We start from the raw sequence: 22,688 nt of genomic DNA on the forward strand, positions 1-22,688 counted from the left end.
TCTTATCAGCTATTTTGTTGTTTTCATTATATTTGTCTAAAGAAATGTACATTTACTTGTACCAGGCATTAAAATGAACACGAAATTGAAGAAAACAAAGGTGGTCTAATAATTTTTTCCATTACTGTATATCGTAATCTATCATTTAATCAATTTACTTGAGCGTCTAACCTGTAAAGCACTAAAGCCTCAAGAGGGACACATTATATTTCACATTTTAAACCGATTTGTGTTTGTTGCAGCACTTTGGCATTGCATCTAGAGCTGCAACGATCAGGCGATTAATTGATTTTGATGGATAGGATGATTGCCTACGCTTTACATAATTGATTAATCGTTGAAGTCATGCAAAAAATGGCAGAAAATGCAGTTTTCTTCCTTCCCAAGTGTAGAGATTTCCTGCTGAACTCTCGAAACGATATTTTATAGTAGAGCCTGAGAGATATGTGACTTTTTTAGACCACTTTAGAGGTGACAAGTTCACTGATTTCACCAAATGTGAGCTGGAATTAAAATAGACCTTTTCTTTGTGGATTTTGCACTAATTTTGCACCAATAAGACTCATCACTATGGACTCAAAATGCTGCTTTTTTAAACAAATAATATTATTGAAGAATATAATTTTTATACATTATATCAAACTGTTAAAGAAATGAAAACTGATGGAAAATAAATTATTTAATGATACATAAAAAAGATAATAAAAATAATCATAATAATAATGCTAATAAATGATTACATAAATAATAATAAATAGCTAAATAACCATCAGTTCTGTTTATCATGAGTTTAAATAAAGAACAGAATAACCCTTTATATAACACAATTTCTTAATTTTTCGCATTATATGTTTTCTAAAAAGGTTTTCATATTGGAAACCATATACATCGATACTGATAAATATCTATATTACTGTGATAGGCCAATATTGGTAAAACAAGAAATTGGAAATAAGAATATTTGCAGTGAAAAGAAGCATTTATCAACTGGAATTGGCATGAAGTTCTCACAGATATTGATGGTTGTTTGTGCAAGAAAATATCTGCATTGCTGACAAAAGAAGCGTCACTCGTAATAATCGATGTCCATATTTACAGACAGAGACATTTAACAGCCAGTTTATTTTACTGATACAGACTGAGAAGCTTGTGACACACAGATCTCTGCCCTGCTGCTCAACTCTTTGAACTGAAACTGCTCCCAGCGCCGACTAACAAGCATTTTTTAAATAAAAAACCCACAAGAGGTCAAAGAGAGTTTATAAAATGCTTCTAGATTCTAATGAACCATATTAGAGGACTGGGCTTTTTTCCTCTGAGTCATCTTATATCTGCGGCCCGGTGTTGAAATGAAGCAACTTCGCCAACAAACATATTTTTTCAGCCTGCTCATCACCTTGAAAAACACCCCACGACATAGTTCACAGGGAAAGTGAAAATAAATACAGATTGATATCATGAAACTTGAGAGAAGACTGCAGGGCTGTTGTTTTTTTATACATGATGAGGTTGAAGCCGAGGAATAATATGTGACGAACCACTTTGAATGGACAGATTTGCATGTAATTTAAATTGGGGCAGAGAGCGAGCAGGGCGGATAGTGAGAGATATAGACTTAGTTTGAGATGATACGTGACACAGAAATGGGCCGATATGATACTCAGACACGTGATTGTTGGTCACTGATGATCTTTGGCTTCATTGTGGAGGAGTTTAGTTGTTTACTTGTATTTTCATCTGAGACACAAACAGTACAGTCTGATTTATCTCTGTGTTTTACTCTCCTCAACTGAACCCCAGTGAATAGTTTATCTGAATGTGGCTGCTAGAGGCTATAGACTGGCTCTAGCCTCAAGTTTTTTATTTTTTATTTTTTTTACAATATATTTATTGAAATTCGAAGGTTTTATTTTTATCAGAACATATACATAAACATACACACATAAATTTCCCCTCATAAAGTTACACATTCACACAGACAAATAAAGTGAATAATAATAATAACAATAACAATCATTTAAGTAATATTAACATATTATAAATGAAGCAATTTATTAATTGAATAAAATTAATATATAAATAAATAGAATAAAAGTCAAGTAAAATAACAAACATCATCATAATGAAATAAAACAAATAATGACAATTACCATAATAATTTAAATAATAATATAAATAGGTTATAACTGAAGTAATTGACTCATTTAATTAACATTAATAAATAATTAAGAATAGAATGGTGAAGTAAAATAACAAAAATTATAATAATAAAATAAATTAAATAATGACAATAACAGAATAATTTAAATAATAACTAACAGATTATAAATTAAGTAATTGATTAATTAAATAAACATTAATAAATATGTAGAATAAAATATTCAAGTAAAATAACAAACATTATAATAATGAAATAAAATTAATAATGGCAATAACCATAATCATTTAAATAATAGATTATAAATGAAGTAATTGATTAATTAAATAAACATTAATAAATAAATCAGTAAATAAGTCAAATAAAAATAGTGAAGCAAAATAACAAACATCATTATTATAATAAAATATAATAAAATATAAATAGGTATTTATCATCTAATATAACTCTAAGCAAGAAAGTGAATACATTTATTTATTTATTTTTACATTTTCATGTATTATTGCTGTAACCTCACAGTCTCACTTTCTACCTTTTGTAGAAATTTGTAGCATATACACCAAAAAACCCCCAAAACATTTCAATCCAATCCAATGTTCATCATGGCCCAGGTACGTATCCGTTCTGACGTCTTGTCCTCAAAATTTTTCTGAATCTAATTGGAGGTTGCTAGTTTAGAGATTCTCTCACTGGCTCTCGATTCCAAACCTCCTGAGACATTTCTTTAGTGTCCTGGTCTCTCATTTTTCACCTGGGTCCTTATTTCACTCTCACAAAAACATGCTGCGTTGCTATAGGCTGTTGTGGCTCCAGAAAGATTTTTCCAAAATTGTCTCTTTTGATAGTAAATGTTGACGATCCCTGGACTAGTCTATCCAAAAAAATGTAGAACCTGAGTGGAAACCTCAGTGATTTCAGCCAGCGGGTTCTGATCCTGGACCGCCCTGACTTCCTCCTTGTTGCTGGGCAGATCCAGCTCTTCTGCTGCCACCAGCTGTGACTGAAGGCGCTTTGGGTTTGTGCTGGCTCAATCTGAGCTGCTTCACCCAGCAATGTCTCCTCGCAGCCTGGAGTTCAGAAGGATCGCAGGGTGTCCTAGCTTGGTATTTCTTGCCTCATTTGTGGTCTGATAAACAGAGAGATTGCGAGAGCGCTGCAATGTTTTCTACATAGTTTTTCACCATTTGACATTCGTCTGGCACTTCTGTAATTAGGTTACATTGTTGCACACTCTCTCTGCAATAGTATAATGATTTTCCGACAGAGAATCGGTGCCACAGACTGTTTGTCCTGATGAACCGACTCCAACAGTTGATCGTCCCTCCATCCTGTTCTTGTGAACTCGATATTTCGACGCCATGGTTTTTTTTTTCAAATTTGGCTGAACTGATTTGATTTTGGAGGTCAAAGGTCAAGGTTTCTGTGCTGTCACCTTGTGTCTGTCCCATTCTCATGAACAGTATATCTCAGGGAGGCCTTGAGGGCGTTTCTTTAAATTTGGCACAAATGTCAAATTGGACACATGGATGAAGATCAAGGTTACTGTGACCAAACAAAATGTGTTTTCCGCCATAACTCAGGACTTAATGGCTACATGAGTCTGGACCAGAGGTCTTCAGGCCGTCCTCACTGGCTCCCTGTGGCAAAATGAAACGTTTATATCTTTACATTTTAAATTTAATTTATTATTGGTGTAGGCCCAAAGTAGAAAGTATTTTTCAATTCTAAAAATGTGTAGATTATATATGGCAGTTAAAATGTTTTAAAAACATTTTAGTCCAGTAATATGTGCATCATAGCTCGGGCCGGCACCCTAACCTAGACTAGCTTTCAGTTCCAAATCTTCTGAGATATTTCTTCGGTTTCCAGCCTCTCATCTGCATTCTGACAAAATCATATAAATAAATGCTCATTATGACCTATTATTAAAGTTAATTAAGACATTCTATGGCTCAAAATAAGGTTTGTGGCTCCATTCCGACTGTTTTTCTCTTATTTTGGCTGACAATGGCTCTTCTGTTAGTAAAGGTTGCCGACCCCTGGTCTGGTCAGACATGGATGTAAACTGCAATTTAACTGGTTGGTGAAGGCAAACAACTGTGAGGTGGTAATTTTTTGCCATTTTTTAAAAATGTTTTTCTTTAAATTCAGCTCAAATTTGTGATATATTTGGATGGAAACCTTACTACTGGTTCCAGATTCTTGAATATAAGTATTTTGTGTGTGTTATATCAATGTCATCTTATAATCTTTAGGTTGTGTTGGACAAAAACAATCAATGTAAAGATGTTGAGAAACTGTGATGTGAGCAGTGCAGAATTTGCAATAAACAAAATTATTGTTTTATTTATTCCACTGATGTAATGGTGATTTTCATATTTTGAAGACTAAACCTGTCGTCAGTTACTCAAAAACGTAATAAATGCACTAAAGAGACAATGGAAAAATAACTGTTTATTGCAGCCCTAATGTGGAGTCGTGATATGGAGAGCAAACCCAAATTAAACACAGAGTGGCAGTTTAAAAACCTTTTGTTTTTCATTTATACTGAAGTTTCAGTTTGTGTTTGCAAGTGAAGCCAATCTCAGCATGTTTCCCCAACACAACTCTCCCTCTAAAAGCAGATGGTCTAAAAATTCATCCCTGCTGTCTCCTACAGATCTGCACCTGTGCCGTGTTTGCCCAACACTTTCCTGCTTCAGCAACTATCTCAGCCACTAAGTCAACGCTGTGGATGTGAAGGACAAACAGCCGGTCAGGGATTGGGATCACTCCGTCTGTACAGTAGGTCAGTCTGCGAACAGCCCCGGCTCACCTGTTGCTATCTTTAACCTGATTAGCAGCAGGTCATGGTGCAGGAGGATCGGTCAGGTGTGTCAGCTCTTTCACAATAAAAGCCTAGGCTGCTGGTTCGCCATAAAATCTAATCGAATACATCAACGGTTCGTGCACCCCCTTCTACGTCCCAACCAGGTTGACGCACCCCCAATCCCCCACACCCAAAATACAATAAGCTTCTTTATAGCCATAATAAAGGCGGCATGTTTAATTATGCTCAAATGACCAGAACACACACAAAATAAAATATGTAATAAAAAATAAATAAAATAATAAAATAATCACGATCACAACAATGCGCTTTCGCATTTGATTTCATGTACAGTTTCAATATAATTGAAAGCTATAAGCTTCATTTTAAGATGAAGTGCATTTTGAATAGCCTTCATTTATTAATTAATTAATATTACAGTTTTTTATTTTACACTTTACAAAGGAAATGTTTATTTACACGTCTTTATTGTGTGTGTGTGTGTGTGCGTGGGGTGTAATTGTGTAATTATCAGTCCGCCATCACATTTTTTATCTCGTGCACCCCCTAGCAGCAGCCTGTGCACCCCTGGGGGTCCACGCACCACACTTTGGGAATCCCTGGAATACATGAACAATCTTTCTGTTGCTGTAGGAAACTGATTTTGCACAGAGGAACTCATGTCTCTGTTTGAGGGTCAGAGTGAGGGTGGATTTAAATGAGTGCTCTCTAGACATGCAGGAGCTTATCACCTGCTGCCACACAAATAGAAACAAGCTGGGACGCTTTAGTCTTCTTAAGAACCGTGTGATCCTAAATGTGAAATGTTGAGTCACAGTTGGCGTGGACAGCGAGGGTCATGTCCCCGTGTCCCAAGGATATCCACCAGTGAGACGAAGTGAAGAAACGAGCTGGCAAGAAAGCTGCTGTTTATGTTTATTCACCAGAGACGCAGAGAGAAAGTAATAAGATACCTTTTAAAAATGTTATCAGAGGTCTCATTGACACTAGAGATGCTGGGGAACACTTTAAATGCATCATTTGTTAAAAATGTTCTAAAAAAAATAGCCTTGTCACAATAACTTTTTTATTTTTTTAAGGCCAATTTATGTCACTTATGTAATGATAATATTACAGGATTTTGATGCAAGTGCACCCTTTCAAATATCAATGAACTTTAAATTCTTAACAATATTCACACATGGATGTGAAAAAAAACATGAATATATATCCTCAATAAGGCAAGTTTATTTATGAAACGGAAATTCAAAGTGCACCATGACAAAGGGCAGAAAAATGCATTTTAAAGATCATCAAAACAAAACCCTAAAATCAAAGAGAGAAGAGAAAAAATATAATGTATAGATATTTATTAATAAAATATATAATTTAGATATATATATATATATCTAACAGCTATAACAGAAGCTAAAATATAATAAAAGTCATATTTAAAATAAATATAGAAAATAGAAGTAAGAGTAGAAATGGCAGTAAAACATGTCTTTATTATTTCTGTTCCGCCGGTTTTATAACAGTCGGTTAAACTGCTGTTTGTCGGGCCTCATGTTGGCTGAAGTAATGCTGACGTTACGCATTCACAAATCCTTTGTTGGCTCCGAGTCAAACCGTTCACTTTCAGGGTTTAAAGACAACTCGGCTAAATCTAAACAAGTGATAATAAACCGAGTTACAGCAGAGAAACTGACCCACTTTGGACGAAGTGACGAGAGGAAGGAAAGTTTATGTTCCTTTGTACTATTAAAAAACATGATGGCTTCATTTCTGTCAGTAATGAGGACAGGACGCTTTGCTTGGATTAAAGTCGGGCATCTGGCCAGTCAACCCCCAAGGACAGGGCAGGATGGAAAATATGATTTATAAAAAAAATAGCCCTCTCTTCAGTGTAATTCCCAGAAGTCCTCTGCTTTTTACAGGTCAGAAACTACATTAATGACACACATTACATCACACTGAGAGGTCAGATTAATGCCACCGCTTCCTGTGAACCGGACGCATAATCTCTGCGTCATTATCTGCCAATTCCTTTATATGATAGCTTATTGTATAAGTGCATGAGAGGGCTCTGTGTGTGTGTGTGTGTGTGTGTGTGCATTCATGTGTGTGTAACTCTGTACGTGTGCAGCGCTGCAGACCAGTGAGCAGGATGAGTTTAAATGTCCATCATAAACGCTTTGTGTTTAAGTTACACAACACCTTCGTGGTCTTACCTAACTGGATACTGGGAATGATGGGATGAGAGTGTGTGTGTGTGTGTGTGTGTGTGAGAGAGAGAGTTTAGAGCAGATTCAGACTAATGTATCCGTCCCATACGGCACATACTTAAAGCTATTAATCAGTAAATCAAAGGCTTTTCTAGGAATGTGCAGGATTACTTAATTTCCTGAATGTAAAGGGGACGGCCGTTAAGCTTTGTGAAAAAGAATAATTGCAGTTTATGTAAATATTCAGGAAGAACAAGAGTCTACTGGTCCCCTAAAAGCTTTGTTGCCATGCAAAAAACTGTATTGTCCTTTAAGATAAGAGGGAAACATATTTCCTACCGGAAAACATTTGTTTTTGAAATATGACAAATACATTTACATCAGACCTTGATGGAGGAGAATGTTGTCGTTCAGTTAGTTTAATTTTTCATGTGTAACTTATTTTGTTAGTTATGTTTATACTTTTTCTGTGAGACGAGACATGCATTGGTTCCTCTTCATTTATAAAGTCTTGATAGGCGACATGCCACCATACCTCAGCACTTTATTAAACTGGTCACATAGTAATTATTCAACGCTTAATGCTCAATGTTCCCCGGACAAATACTGAAGTTGGAAAAACTGCTTTCAGTTTTTCTGCTGCATCTACCTGGAACATCTTACAACATTCACTCAAACTCAACACAATTATAACTATGGGCCAGTTTAAAACTATGATAATGATGACTATGATCAATAACTCTGCCTTTCACTGTAACTGTTTTTAATGTTTTTGCATGTGTTTTGTCTGTGCTCTGTTTTGTGTTTTCTCTGTACTCTCGACATCATTGCAAATGAGGGGTTGCCCTCAATGATTCCTCGAGAAAATAAATAAAGGATAAATGAAAAAATGTAAGTTACATGACATATGTACAGCTTCTTAGCCAGTTACCCAACAAACTACTGTAGGAAAACTGCACAGTTTTGAAATATATATCTAGTTCTTACGTAAATAAACATGCATGTAAACTAACAGTTGATATAGTATGATATGTGGACATTACCTTGATAAATTTGGTTATGCTGCATAAGTCAATATTGAAATGTTAATTTTGACTGATATTGCAATACTAATATGATTCACGATATTGGAGGGAATGATCTTTTTTTTTATCATTATCTCATTTGCATTGTAAAATACATTAAATTGATGATGGTGTGATTTTATTTTTTGCGAGGAGCTCTACCAAACATTACCTACAAACGGCAACAAAATATTTTTTATATGTAGAATGTTCACTAGTTCAATAAGCACAACCACTGGATTTATTTTAATAACTTTGATGAACTTGAAGTTTGCACTGTGCAGCTTCATCAGTTCTGTGTCCCAGATATGTCCAATACCAGTTTTCATTTCCCTATTTTTGATGATTTTATTTTATTATTAAATCCTGATTCAGAGACTTCTGGGGGCAAATACCTGGACAGTGTTAAATTAGACAACATAAAATTAATTAATTTACATTAATTTATTAATCATTGAAGTAATTTATCAACCATAAATGCTAAAAAAAAAAAAAAACGTTATATTCTATCAGTTTACAATGCACAAAACAAGCATTTTGCAGTCGTTTATAGACAATGTGATTAATCAAAAACTAATCCATGGATTGATCAGAGATTTAAAAAAAAAAAATACTCATTAGCTGCAGCCTTGAATAGAGGTTATTTATATCTTGGCTGTATGAAAAAGGTTATAGAGACATTTTAAATATCTGCAGCAAATATAATTACAGCTTCAGTTAAAGAATATCGGTTCCAGTATTGTTTACAGTCTGACGACACTGTTTTATTGAGCAATTACACCATCAGTATGTTCAGTATGTGTGAGTGTGTTGATGTAAGTAATCTGGTATGTGGCAGGAATGTAATGGTGAGACTTTTATGTGTGTGCGTAGGTGTCCACACCCAGGTACGCTGTCATATCGAGGTATTTGATGCAGGTGACACATCTCCCCTGTTTGTTTCTTCTGTATTGATGCAGGAAACTCTTCCTCCTCCTCCTCCTCCTCCTCCTCCTCCTCTGTCCTCTCCATAAACTCTGCGTCTGGAGGCAAGTTTTGTCCTCTCGTATAAGCTGCAGTTCGGAGCTCTGCCAGTTTATGGATTTAAAAAAGAACCAAAAATTTAAATGTTGTATAAAAGATGGAAGAACGGAGCTCCTGGTGCCTGAGATAAACAAGAGCTCCGTTTTTATAATTCAACAGCCGGTGGGGATGATTTTAAGAACCACTAAGATGAGTTTTAGGGCGGCACGTTACTTTTTAAAAGAAGGAATTAAAATGCAATAAATGTAATAATTATTTATAATATTTTGTCTGTTTTAAAGGTATAATGTGTAACTTTTCTGCATTAAAAAAACATCCAGACATTTTATGTATTTTGTTGGATACTTGCATTATCCCAAATTTGCCCTATCATTTTCAGAGAAATATGTAATTTTAACCATGATAATGTTTGTTTCATTTGGTCACCTGTCAATGGCATCATATCCCCTTTGCGCATGCACATCTTTTCTCCAGTTTTAAGCGACATTTTTATTAGAGGTGGGGGGAAATCAATTCATCATAATATTGCGATATTTTGCGTGGCGATATTACATTGATTCAAGGACGCCTAGTATTGATGTTTTTGTTTTTATTACGGGGGCCGTCACTTTTAGGAATATCCTGGAGATACTGATATCACATGAAACTAGAAGATCTAATGAATCTATAGGAACCATGTATCCACGTCAGGATATCGTGTCGGGAAGTTGTCGAAATAAAGTTAGGCATTTTTTTATGTTTTATTCAAAAAAATTCAGAGCAGTGAAGCTTAAAGTTGAGGAAAGTTTGAGAAAATGCTGCAGTTGTTGTCGTCCATACATGTTTGATTTCAGTTCAGTTTGGCTGAATACTTTGTTGGTCAGTCTGTTGGTTTAACTCTGTGGAGAAATAAAAAGTGAGATGAATAGACTGAGAATTTTCTCTTATTTGACAAAACAATTCTTGACTGAATTCATTTTTTTGTACACAAAATGCAGTTAAACAGTTAAATCGCAATATATTGTTTCACAACACTCAACATATCACGAAATGCCTAAAATCGCAATAATATCGTATCGTGACTCAAGTATCGGGATAAAATCGTATCGTGGGGCCGATACGCTGATTCACACCCCTAATATTTATGAAGATGAAGGATCTTCAGACTTCTGGATCTTACATTATCAGAAAAACAAGCTTAGCAAACATTATCTGTCTGCCAAACTGCACTGGAGCAATACTGATTTTTAACATGAAACTGCTTTTATTCAGTGTTTTTACTTGTACTTACCACCTGGTGTGTTTGTTCTGGAGCGGAGGAGAACTCTGCCTAAAAAACCTCCTGAACATCTGGATCTCAAGTTATCAGAGACAATTTATGATAAAAAAAAAAAAATCAAGCGAAGCTGCAGAGAGAGAGGGAGCTTTTTTGTGGACAGCACTTTTTCCCTATTTTGTCATTTTTTCCTCTTTGGGCTGCAGGCGTTCATGTTTTTACATAACAGTGCTGAAAGAGCACACTTCTTCTTCACCCTTTAATATGATGGATGCACCACACACTCCCCGCCAACAGGAAGTAGCGACAAAGCTTCCACGAAGTCGTGTTCGTCAGCCCTTGAAATGTTTGTTTCACAGCTTGAGACGACAAAGAATCGCTGCGTCACGTCGCAGAGCGTTTTTTAATCCAGATGTACAGTTACATGTCCAGTGGGCATTAGATGACATCACCGCTGCTGTGGTTCAGAGAGTTGGCGAGAGTTTAGAGGAGGACGATTACATCAGCCTGCAGCCGTGAGTTTAATATTAATGAGCCTCTCAGCCTCAACAGAGTTAGTGGGAAAAGCTCCGGAGATGAGAAACAGGGAGCAGGTGCAGGCCTGAAGCAGCAAGTGGTGATGACGAATCAGGCACACAACCCGAAGACTGGAACATTTACATAATGTGTGTATGAGTGTGTGTGTGAGTAAACCCACTTATTACTCAGTGACGTCCAATGATACAGAGCGAGAGGAAGAACTGAAGTGCGATCTTTCTCTGTTTTCAGATCAGCTTAATTTTCGCTTTCACTGTTCGCAATGGAAATGTCGGGGAAAAATTATCATTAAACTAGACATTTGTTATTATTTCTGGCATTTTCAAAAACAAAACTATGCTTTATCTGATGCCTGGTGCACACTTTGTTAAATTAGTTAAGATTTGGAAATGCAAACAGAGGATATCACAGATATTATGGCCAATTTAACTAATTTTTTAAAATATTTTTTTTGTAAGAATGCACATACAAGATGATTCAGTGAACATTTGACATTTATACAAACAATTTCAGCGCAACGATTCCAGCTTCTCCATTGTGAGGATTTGCTGTTTTTCTCTGTTTAATGTCTTTGCAAAGTGAATATCTTTTGGTTTTAGACTTTGATCATTAATCATACTTATAATGTCAGAGAACATCCAACACAATTACCTTAAACTCAAGCTAACAAAACAAAACAAAATGGATGTTTAAGAATCCGGGGCCATTGCATTTTTGGCCATTTTTGCTAAGAAACTTATATTAGCTCCTGCATGTTGATTTTCTGTCAGTTTTCTTTATCAATTAAATGAGATTTATTATAATGTTTACAGTCCACTTGTCCAATTGGCTGATTCTAGCATCAGAGGTTAAAAATTAATTTTCATTCATCAGGATTTGATGTTTTTCTCTATTTCATGTCTTTGTGAATTAATATCTTTTGGTTTTAGACTTTTCATTAGACAAAACCGTCATTTGATCGTTAATCATCCCTATGATGTCAGAACACGTCCAACACAATTACCTAAAACCAAGCTGACATGTGTAAATGTTCATGTTTCATTTTTAAGAAGAAAAAGTTTAATAAGCTGACTTCAATTAATTCAAACTAATACATTTGCACAGTTTTATTTGCTAATTTTAGCAGCAGAGGCCTAATCATTTGAAATGTATTTTATTGTATTTTCATGCTATATAACATCTGAGAAATATTTGCCTTTCCAGCAATTATCAATTATCCCTCTAATAATTCATCAAGATTCAGAGAAGCTTTTCTCTTGAGAGGATGAGATTCAAGCTTTTTTGTCAAGTTATCTCCCCTGGCACGGTCTGAAGCTCATGTATCCTGACTGCTCTCCTCCCTCCTGTCCAGTGGAGGAGTTTCGTGTTATGTAACATCCAGAGAGGAGCGGCTCCAAAGAAAGAAGCCTGCGGGGGAGATTCGGCTCTGACCTGCAGGTGCAGCCGCAGTGGGAGGACCGCCTGTTTTTTTGGCTGCCGGACTGTGCAGACAAGTTTAGCTCTGAACCCAAACACGTTAAATCCATACATTTCATGCAGAGACACGTGGCGAAAACAGGAATTAGTGAAATAATAACAGCACCGCCCCGTCGCTTGCACAGAATTTGTTTCTGTTTGAGAAGATTTTAGCTGAATCACAGTGTGTGGAGCCACTAATTCTGACTCTGCAGTGCTGTAAACACGGTGGATTATTGAATGAGTGTGTAGGGCAAAGGCCTCTTTGGACCAGAGCCTCTGTTTGAAGTTATTTTTAACATTTTCAGCTGATGGTGGACACGAGGACTGACACTTAATCCAGAGTAAAAGAGAATTTACTCAAACAAGTTACATTTTTTTATGTAATAAGAGTCTTCCATTATAACCCACAACAATGCCTGAATATTTATTCATTAACAGAAACTTGGGGCTACACAGTGGTGTCATGGTTAGCACTTTCACCTCTTTCACCCTCTTCGACTCCTGCCTGCGGCTCTTCTGTGTGGAGTTTGCATGTTCTCCCCACGTCAGTGTGGGTTCCCTCTGGGGTCCTCCGGCTTCCTCCCAATGTCCAAAAACATGCAGCTTAGGTTAAACTGGTGACTCTAAATTGTCCGTAGGTGTGAATGAGAGCGGGAATGGTTGTCTGTCTCCAAAGCCCCTTTCAGACTGCCGATTCAAGCGGCGACGTTTACGCCTCTGTGATGTTTCGTCTTCAATCTGAACGTCCTAGTGACGTAATGGGGGGACCAAGTGATTCCGGCTCTGTACCGCCTTCAGAGGTAGTCAGAGAGGCGTTTCATTGGCGAGAAGGAATATCTTCACACCGTAAAATAATCGGCTAAGTCATTTTTTGTCAATTTTTTTTTTTTGCCTAAATCATCTCCTCATGACGCCGGCCACCTATGGTAAAATCGCCGACATCCTCAGTTGATCAGATCGTGTGATTTTACCCCTTTAAGATAATGGCCTGGCATGTGTGTGACTTAAGCAATTTTTTGAACATGCCTTTGTGACTTAAGCAAGATATGGTAACACTTGGTGTCTACATAAGAGTGACATGAGCGTATCATAAACATGACATGGGATGTGTCATGAACATTAATGACACTTTGAAGCAACATTAATGCTCATGATACTTGTCATGTCATGTTTCTGACAGGCTTGTGTGACTCTTATGTAGACACCTTCAAAATAAAGTGTTACCATATCTTGCTTAAGTCACAAAGGCATGTTCAAAAAAAGTAATTTATTTCTCTTAAGTTACATAATTTACACACAGTGTTATTATTATGCCAATATCCATCCTTTGTTACATCTTTTTTGAGTGAAATGATCAATAAATGTCATATGTTACACTTTTGGTGAAGTTTTTTGTGTTTCCTGCAAAACTTGAAAAAATGAGTTAGGCGATTATTTTAACAGGGTGACGATATATGTGATGTACTTTATTTGTGCGACCAACACTCAGGTAATAAGAAAGAAGTTGGACGGTGGACGCCTCTCACTTGACTCTGACAGTCATCGAATCATGTTCAACAAACTGCAGAACAACTTTTCTTGAGTCTGTCGAATCTCAACAACAAAAACAGAGCAACCTGCAGTTCTTCCACTATCATTGTTTTTAATGCACTCGCTGCTGCTGTCACTTATTGTACTGCTGCAGCTCTGTTACCTCCACTTCTGTCTCCTCTCACTTTGTTCTGTGATGCCGGATTGCAATGTGAATGAACGCCAATATTACGCCGTTGTGGAATCAGTATGAATGTCCTTAAGCGAAATGGCGGTACTTTTTACGGTACATTATGACACTTTTGCGGCACTTTTGCAAAAACGCAGTATGAAACGGGCCTATGTGTCAGCCCTGTGATAGTCGGATTTAAGGATAATTAATGAAATTTAAACTTTTCTTTAATCACAGTCTTCTACTGTAACCCCACCACAACGTCTGATGTTTAATTGACTGTTAAAAATAGCAATTTTGAACTCAAACACATCATCACAGTTCGATCAGTTAAAATGATATTTGCTTTTTAGGAATAGCCCATAAGACGATTCCCCCAACAACAATATTATCGTCCTTCTTGATGTTTCACTGTGGACATCGTCACATGCCAATTCAGTAAACTTCACACAAATCTAAAACAATGAAGCTTTGTTAATGAGTGAGAGGAAATTACAGAAGAATAACGGACAGAAAACACAAGAAATACCTTCAGAAACTGGTGTTGAACTTTTGAGAGAGTGATGTTTTGATCTTCTCATTCTCTCTGAAATAAACCAATGAGGATTTCCCAAAATGAAAAACTATTCCTTTAAAGTTCAGTTCAGCTGAACTCATAAATAATTTCTTCCATCAAAGAGGAGCTCTGTGTTTATAAAATAATGAATCACTAAAGCTTATCAGTGCTCTGATGAAAGCAGCCCCAGCCTGCACGAAACTGATCAAAGATCTGAGAGCACTTGACACTTTAAAAGGATTACATAAACAAGTGCATGATGATCCTCTGAAAGGATTTTTCAGAACAATTAAAAATATGTGGGCTTATGAATTAGTCACCGATATCATGATTTTTTAATGTGCATTTTTCCCTGAAAGACAGTGAATTCATATGAAGTTCACCGGAAAAATGTTGTAAAAGGTTATCAGAGAGGTAAAAAAAAAATTTTTTTATAATTTAAAATTTAAAATTTTTTTTTAGTTTTTATGAATAATATAATTTGTTAAATAATGAAAGGAACAATCTCTCATCTCACAATTAACATCACACTGACGTTCATTTGCCTGAGCTGTTTTATTCATCAATTTGTGGCAATTTTATCAGCCAGGAAATGAAAGAACAAGCCAGACCTGTCCCTCATGTAAGAACATCCCAGTACAAACACAGCACTGTGAATTTTAGATGTAAATTCAGTTCTTATTCATGTGTGATGATGTTAGTCTCTGTAGTAGCCAGTTCATTGCAGTGAGAGCTTTCTTGAAACTTCCTCACTGTACAAAATGAGCTGCTGTGACCTCAAGGATAATCACAGCCTCATGAAACTTTACAACCATAAACTAGAGACTGTGAAGGAAATTTGGTGTTTTCTGTCATGGTGGGAAATGAAGTGGGCAGCGACACTTGATATTCAAGATGCAAGGCCTTGTGGAAACTCAAACTGTGAACTTAACCCTGATAACACCATGTGAGAGGGGAACGTGTAGATAAGTGAGGCCTGTCCTGATGTGATGAACAGGGCAGGAAGATTAGGGCCACATTGCCTCTTGTTGAAGAGCTAATGTTGGAAGGTGCAACAACCACAAGTCAAGCAGTGTACGGGACTTTGTTGCTTTGTTAAATAACCATCCGGGACTGAGCGGTGTATTGGAGTACGGATGTGTTAATAAAACCTGGAGAACTGAGTATTGTGTGGTTCTTGTTTGGCCAGCTCACCCATTAACTTAGTGCAGTTGTCAAAACTGCCACGACAAGACGTAGAGCATTAAGTGGATGTGCAGCTGTAGGGGCAGCCTAGGTATATTGATATTAAGGAGGTTTCTCAGCAGTCTGAAGAACAGAAGTGCTCGTCATCATTCATTCATTTATTAATTATCCTTCTATGCTTATCCTCACTTGGGTCTCGGGGGGCTGGAGCAGATCCCAGCTGACATTGGGCGAGAGGAGGGGTACACCCTGGACCCGTCCTAGACTATCGCAGGGCTGACACATAGAGACAGACAACCATTCACGCTCTCATTGACTGCTACGGGCAATTTAGAGTCACCAATTAAACCTGCATGTTTTTGGACAGCCGGAGTACCTGGTGAGAACCCACGCTGACACGGGGAGAACATGCAAACTCCACACAGAAGAGCTGCAGGCCATCTTGCTGTGAAGCAAGAGTGCTAACCACTAGACCACCACTAGACATTTGTTGTTGACCTGCTATCTCCCCCTAAAAAGTTAGGGTGACAGTTATTATATACAGTCATGGAAAAAATTATTAGACTGCCTTTTTTTCCCTTCAATTTCTTGTTCATTTTATGGTTTGGTTCATGGTTTTCTTGATAATACCCAAAATCATTATAAAGAAAACCATGGAAATGTCTAGATATCAGATCTTAAATTAAACTCTTATGAGCTACTTTTGTTACCATTATATTTGTCCAAACAAAGTTGTACCAGGCAATACATGAACAAGAAAGCACGGAGAAAACAATGGTGGTCTAATAATTTTTTCCATGACTGTATCATTGACCTGCGATCTCCCCCTAAAAATGGTTACAATTAGTTATTATACAAGTTAGGTTTATGGTTTTGGTAAGGCGTTTAATTGTAATAGTTAAAGGTTGGGTGACAGGCTATGGGAATGCTTTATGCCAACCAGTGTCCTCACAAGGACACGGAAGAAGTAACGAGGCTAGAAGTACAAGGATGTGTGTCTGTGTGTAAATAAAACTGCCACAGTGTGACAACAATCCCTCCAGATGAAGCTCTTCTTCATAATTCACGAGGGAGAAAACAGCTCAGCGGCCTCAATCTGACACTGACCGGATCAATGACCTCCTCCTTCCTCCTGACATCGCAAACTCAAACACTCTCAGCCTCTTCTGAGCGCACGTGAAACCACACGACTGGTCTCATGTGGTGCTGCAAGGAGACCATGTGCAATCACATTACTGATCCTCAGCGAGATGACGGCGTGCTCACACATTCTTGCTGCTCACACGGTGGACAAGGCTGCAGAAGAAGGGGCCTTTTGTTCGGCGTCTGTCACCATTTAAAACCCGTGACGGGATGTAAAGGGAAGAGTCGTCCTGCGTACATCACAAAAACACACACTGCATGTTTTAAAAATGCCCATCACAGGTTCAAAATAATACCCACAGGGGAAAAAACCTTTAAAGCTGTTTAGGAAACATTCAGGGAGTTCCAGGCAGTCATTTCTTTGTAGGGAAATTAGTTCGGAAAAAGTCGGTCATGTAATAATTCAAATAAGCCGCGACTGCGGTTTCTGGATGTAGTTTCAACAAACAGAACCAGGTGAACCTGCTGCGGCATGCAAAACATCCTCAGGGAGAAGTAGAGTGTGACTCACTTATCAGCAGCAGGATCATAAACAGCTGATGGACAAGATTTTAATACAGATTTAAAGCTAAATAAAGTCGGCCACGAGGGCGGCTACAAAAGGTCCAACTGCACTCGTGTATATGCTGAAATATCATCAGTGAAATATCTTTTATAATTGGACCAGGAGACACAGCAGATGGAGATATAATCATATATCAGTCACAAGTCGTTTTTTTTTCCACAGTAGTGGTGTTTCCATCAACTAATTTCTCTGAGCATTTTGAAGATCTGCAACAGAAAAGCTTGATGGAAATAGAATTTTGATAAAACTTTTTGAAAATGCGCATAAAAGTTTTTACGCTGGTGGTTTTTGCCTTTTTCGAAAAATAGTTAATCTGCTAAATTCTGACGTAGCGAGCATTTAACTCACATGACTGATCAGCTGTTTCCACTCTGACATGAAATAACAATTATACAGGTGCATCTCAATGAAATAGAATATCATAGAAAAGTTTATGTCTGTCTGTCCATTACACGCAGAATGAAACATTTCATGTCTTACTTTATTGAATTTATTCTAAATATAATGATTATGGCTTACATTAAATGAAGACCTAAAACTCAGTGTCAAAATTTGAATATTACAGAAGATGTTTAATATGAAAATGTTGGCCTCTGAAAAGTATGTCCACCTATATGACTCAATACTTAGTTGGGGCTATTTGACTTGAACTACTGGAAATGGACTTCTCCATCATATTCTTATGTATTGAGATGCACCTGTAAATTGAACAACTTAATCTAATTCCTAAAGATTTCTACTGTTTACTGACGGGTTAGCCTACAGCAATACATGACACAGCCAACTTCTGACCAAAGGACGTTTATGCAGCTTTGTTTAATTGCTTTAACCAGTTGATGGAAATGTCCATTATTTCCTTAATGCAACATTTCAAAATTTTGACTTTAGTGGAAACACAGTTAAAGTTGTAGAGGGTCTGAATACTTCTGCTACCACTGGTTGCAATCTTCTAGTGATTCCTTCTTTATTTCCTCACTAAGCTTCTTTGTTTTGGCCTAACAATCAGTTTTGTTAACAAACCTGCTGTTTGTCAGTTTAACTCCATAATATAAAAGTAAAAAGTAAATCACTGGAGTTGCCCCCATGTAAAGTGAATGCTTTCTGTTAAACCCTCTGGTACACAGGTGGATCGTGGCAGGTTGAATCCTGATCAAACGTTCTTTGTCAGCGACACAAGAGGCCGGGCAGTCACGACTTTGATATTCAGGTTTTCAAAGAAACATGAGACAACTAACAGCACAACAAAGAGCTCAAACCAGCTGCACACAAACCTGCAGGTACAGCACGACGATTAACCCTCTGGAGGCCATCTATTTATTGAAAATACACGTTTTATTTACAGTAATAACTTTATTTATATATGATATGTAGACAAGCTGAGAAAGCCAGTTGAAAGTGCAATCATAGGAGCTTTCACAGTGTGCCATTTATGTTTCTAGACCATTTTTAAATTGTGAATTTTCTTTCTACAATGAAAACTACTATTTTTAATTTACATACATATAGACTGTTTTGTAGTTTTATTTATTATTTTTTCTGCTGTTTTTGTGTGTATAAATGGAAAAAAATGGTACATTTCCATAGACACCTGTGTCTTGTTTGTATATTCGGTTCCTGGCAGCTTTATATTTTGTTAATTAAAATAAAATGAAAAATCTGACTGATAGCCAAGTTTGTGATGAGAAAAAGGAAATTAATGCATAGGTAGTTGACAAATTTGAACCAAAATCTCCTGGACTTCATACAACCTGTCAAGACCCTTTTCATGACTCGTTCACAGTACAACAAACACTGTGTTGACTCTTTGGTTCAGTCAACAAAACATAATAACTCTTAAACTATAATTTCAATGGTTACGGCTTTTAAAACCCGTTATCCCACCTGTTTTCATCAAAATTGTTCTAATGTTTGTGTCAGAATTGTGACCGACAATTAAGTAATTTATATACTGTAAATAGAGCCTGAAAGATGTGGGATTTCTGAGGCTGATAATGATTTAAGAGGGAAAAATTCATCGTTAACCGATATGGTGGCCGATATAATAATTTTTTTGAGTTGGAATGAAAATAGACCGTTTTTTATGTGGATTGTGCACTCATTTTTCACCACTCTGTAAATGTACCCAGAGAGCTACTTTCTCAAACATAAAACTTTATTAAATAATATACAAACAATGTATTACACTGTCAGCCAATTCTATAAATAACTGAGAAAAAAATAAAGGATAAATTGGAATAAAATAAATAGCTAAATAAACATAACTAACTAACTAATAAAAAAAATAAAAATTAATAGCTTACACCATTTCCAAGTCACGTTAAGCAACATTTTCTGCTTGATATATTGTGTAAAAAAGTTTTTATTACAGCAAATGTTGGACAGCATATACATTGATACAGATATGCTTTTGATAGGCCAATATCAGCCGATTATATCTGTCAACCGATATATATCTGTCGGGCTCTACAGTAAAGCCGTGTTCCTCCCAGAAGTTCCTTGTAATTTTAGTTCTGGGAAAACTTTTTTCAAAGAACCAAAAATGTCCCTCCAGCAAAGTGATAATCTCATGAACTCCGCAGTCCTCAATTCAGTTTGCTGCCTAAAAGTAAGTCATCTTTTTAGTGTTTGATTGTTATTTATATGTACTTTAATATGAAACCGCCAAGAAACAATCAGAAAATAATGTTTTATTTCTTTCATTTGCTGACTTTCTCATCCTTTCTCTTTAAACTAATGTTGAAAACAAACAAAATATAAAATAAGACTATTTTAACAAGAATAACACTACAAAAATTTGGATAAATCATAATAACAAAAATAAATAAAGCCCAAATAAATATATTTCATGTCTGAAAATGAGTAGGAAGAAGAAGTCCTTCCCCTTTTGTTTTTATTTTTTTCTGAACCATTTTTACCAATGATATTCCATAACCTTTAACCGTACATAGTCCGGCTTTCTGCCTCTGTTTTATTTACGCTTCAAACTATTTAACATATTCAAAGCTAACCGGTGACTGAAGGAGTTAAAGCAGCTTTAAAGTCATTAACTAGTCATGGGATTTATCTGGAAAATCTGCATTAGCACTTTTCACTATTTTTCCAACACCAAATATTAATAAATAACCTGTTTCCAAATCATTAATCAGTTTAGTTTAATGCCTCCTGCACACTCCGCTCTGCGTTCACGATTAACTTCTGCTGATTGGAGTCTGAAATGAGAAACCTGCTGCCTCAGTGGAAGAAATGTTGCTGCTGCTGCTGAGCTCAGTGAAGTCTCAGCTACCGTCATAGAGGAGTTACATAACTCAGAGAAACAGCTCGCCATATGTGCAGGAATAAAAGAAAAGGGCTTTTTAATTTGCTGATTCCATGAGCAGCTGGTTGTGTGAAAAAATGACCAAGATATGACTAATTCAATTATGTAAAAGTGTTAACCGTTACCTGCCTGAAACTAAATGCTTGTTATATCATTGTCTTCTCTCATTATCTTCCTGAAACTGAGACAAAATGATGCAACAATCCAGGTGGAATTAATAACAAAAAACTAAAAATGTAAGTAGTTATATGACCAGACAGATTGATGATGCAGCTCAATCATCTTAACCCTTTAATCTGGACTTTGTCTGCATCTCCTGATTACTTTTTGTTGTTTAATTTGCCCCTCTGTCTTCTGTTTAAGTCACTGACGTCACTGCCAGTCTTTCTCTTACATAAACCTCAACAAAACACAAATCCTGGTGAAAGACCAAAGCTCTTTAGCTTCTTTCAGCGGAGTTGATGCATGGCTGCCGGCCTCGAGGACTCGCAGTCAATGAAAGCTGTGGCCTTTATTATTACCACATAACCTCCAGTGTTTTCTTTACATCTCCATTCCTTTCATTCCTCCGTGTCTCTGCGTGTATCGTGATGCTCCACTCAGATGATGGGGGTTGCATAAGAGGCAAGTTTTTTCCTCTAAACCAAACTACGGCGGTTTGTATCTGGGTTAATGCTGCTGGAGGAACAGGACAAAGTCATCCAGCTGATAAGAACAGAGATGTCCTGATAAAGAAACACTCCACAGAGTTGACCACAGAACTGAGAGCTTTGACCTTAAAACACACATTTTTGTCAGAGAGAAGTAAATTCATGGATCAGTTGAATGCAGAGCATGTGGGCAGCAGAGTTGAGCTGAGACGTTATACTCTCCTCTGCCACTTCAGGCCAATTTGTGCTCAAACCGATCATTGCTCTGTCCTCTCTAACCCTCAGTGAACTCTATTGTCGAGCTAGCAAACGTCTAGTTTTGGCAGAAAATAGTGTGCTAAGCCTGTCTCAATAAACACATTTTTTTGAGAATATATTGTCCCCAGAAATAATTACGCTAAACAAAATTATTGTCATATTGAGTCCCTTTAATGCCACTGGTGTAATGTCAATATAATAGCATTATAATGCACATACACACCTTCAAAGAGCAGTGGATTTTTAAAGTGGCTGCTCCTTATAATGGTCAAGAAAACTGCTGTTTTTTTGCTTGTTTCTAGATATTTTTGGGCCATTTTATAGCTGTTATTGATAGTCAAGAGATTCAGAGTGAAAGGTGGAGACAGAGGGTAAGACATGTAGGAAAGAGCTGCGAGCCAGTTTCAAACCCGGGTTGCCTGCTTTCGAGGACTAAGCCTCTGGGGTATGCGATCGACGCCCCGAAAACTGCTTATTTTTAGGGCATCATGCAAACACAACAGGCGATATCGTTCGATGTATAAGCTCGATAACTTTTGCAGAGCTCCATAAAGCGGTATTCTAGTTATTGTGTGATGTGTCCTGGGTGTGTAATACACAGATGTGTTTTGGCTCAGAGATGCTTTAAACTCATAGTGTGAGCGGTCCCTGAGTGATACTGGACTGGGATGGAGCGGGAGATAGGCGATACTCAAACATTTTTGAAAAATCTGCTCTGCTCCCTATCCAGAATCCTTCCACTCCTGCTCTCTGCTCACTCAAGCTTCGCTCTGCTCACATCGTC

The 22,688-nt window shown here is 36.9% G+C and overlaps 1 long non-coding RNA gene across 1 annotated transcript; it reads left to right on the forward strand.

Moving 5' to 3' along the window:
* Nucleotides 1-4,814: 4,814 nt before the first annotated feature.
* On the forward strand, nucleotides 4,815-19,340 carry LOC131984581 (uncharacterized). The gene is made up of 2 exons (XR_009395576.1): nucleotides 4,815-4,946; nucleotides 18,805-19,340. It is a non-coding gene; the product is annotated as an uncharacterized LOC131984581 (long non-coding RNA).
* Nucleotides 19,341-22,688: the final 3,348 nt, after the last annotated feature.

This window comes from Centropristis striata, chromosome 14, assembly GCF_030273125.1.
Source record: "Centropristis striata isolate RG_2023a ecotype Rhode Island chromosome 14, C.striata_1.0, whole genome shotgun sequence".
NCBI lineage: Eukaryota > Metazoa > Chordata > Actinopteri > Perciformes > Serranidae > Centropristis > Centropristis striata.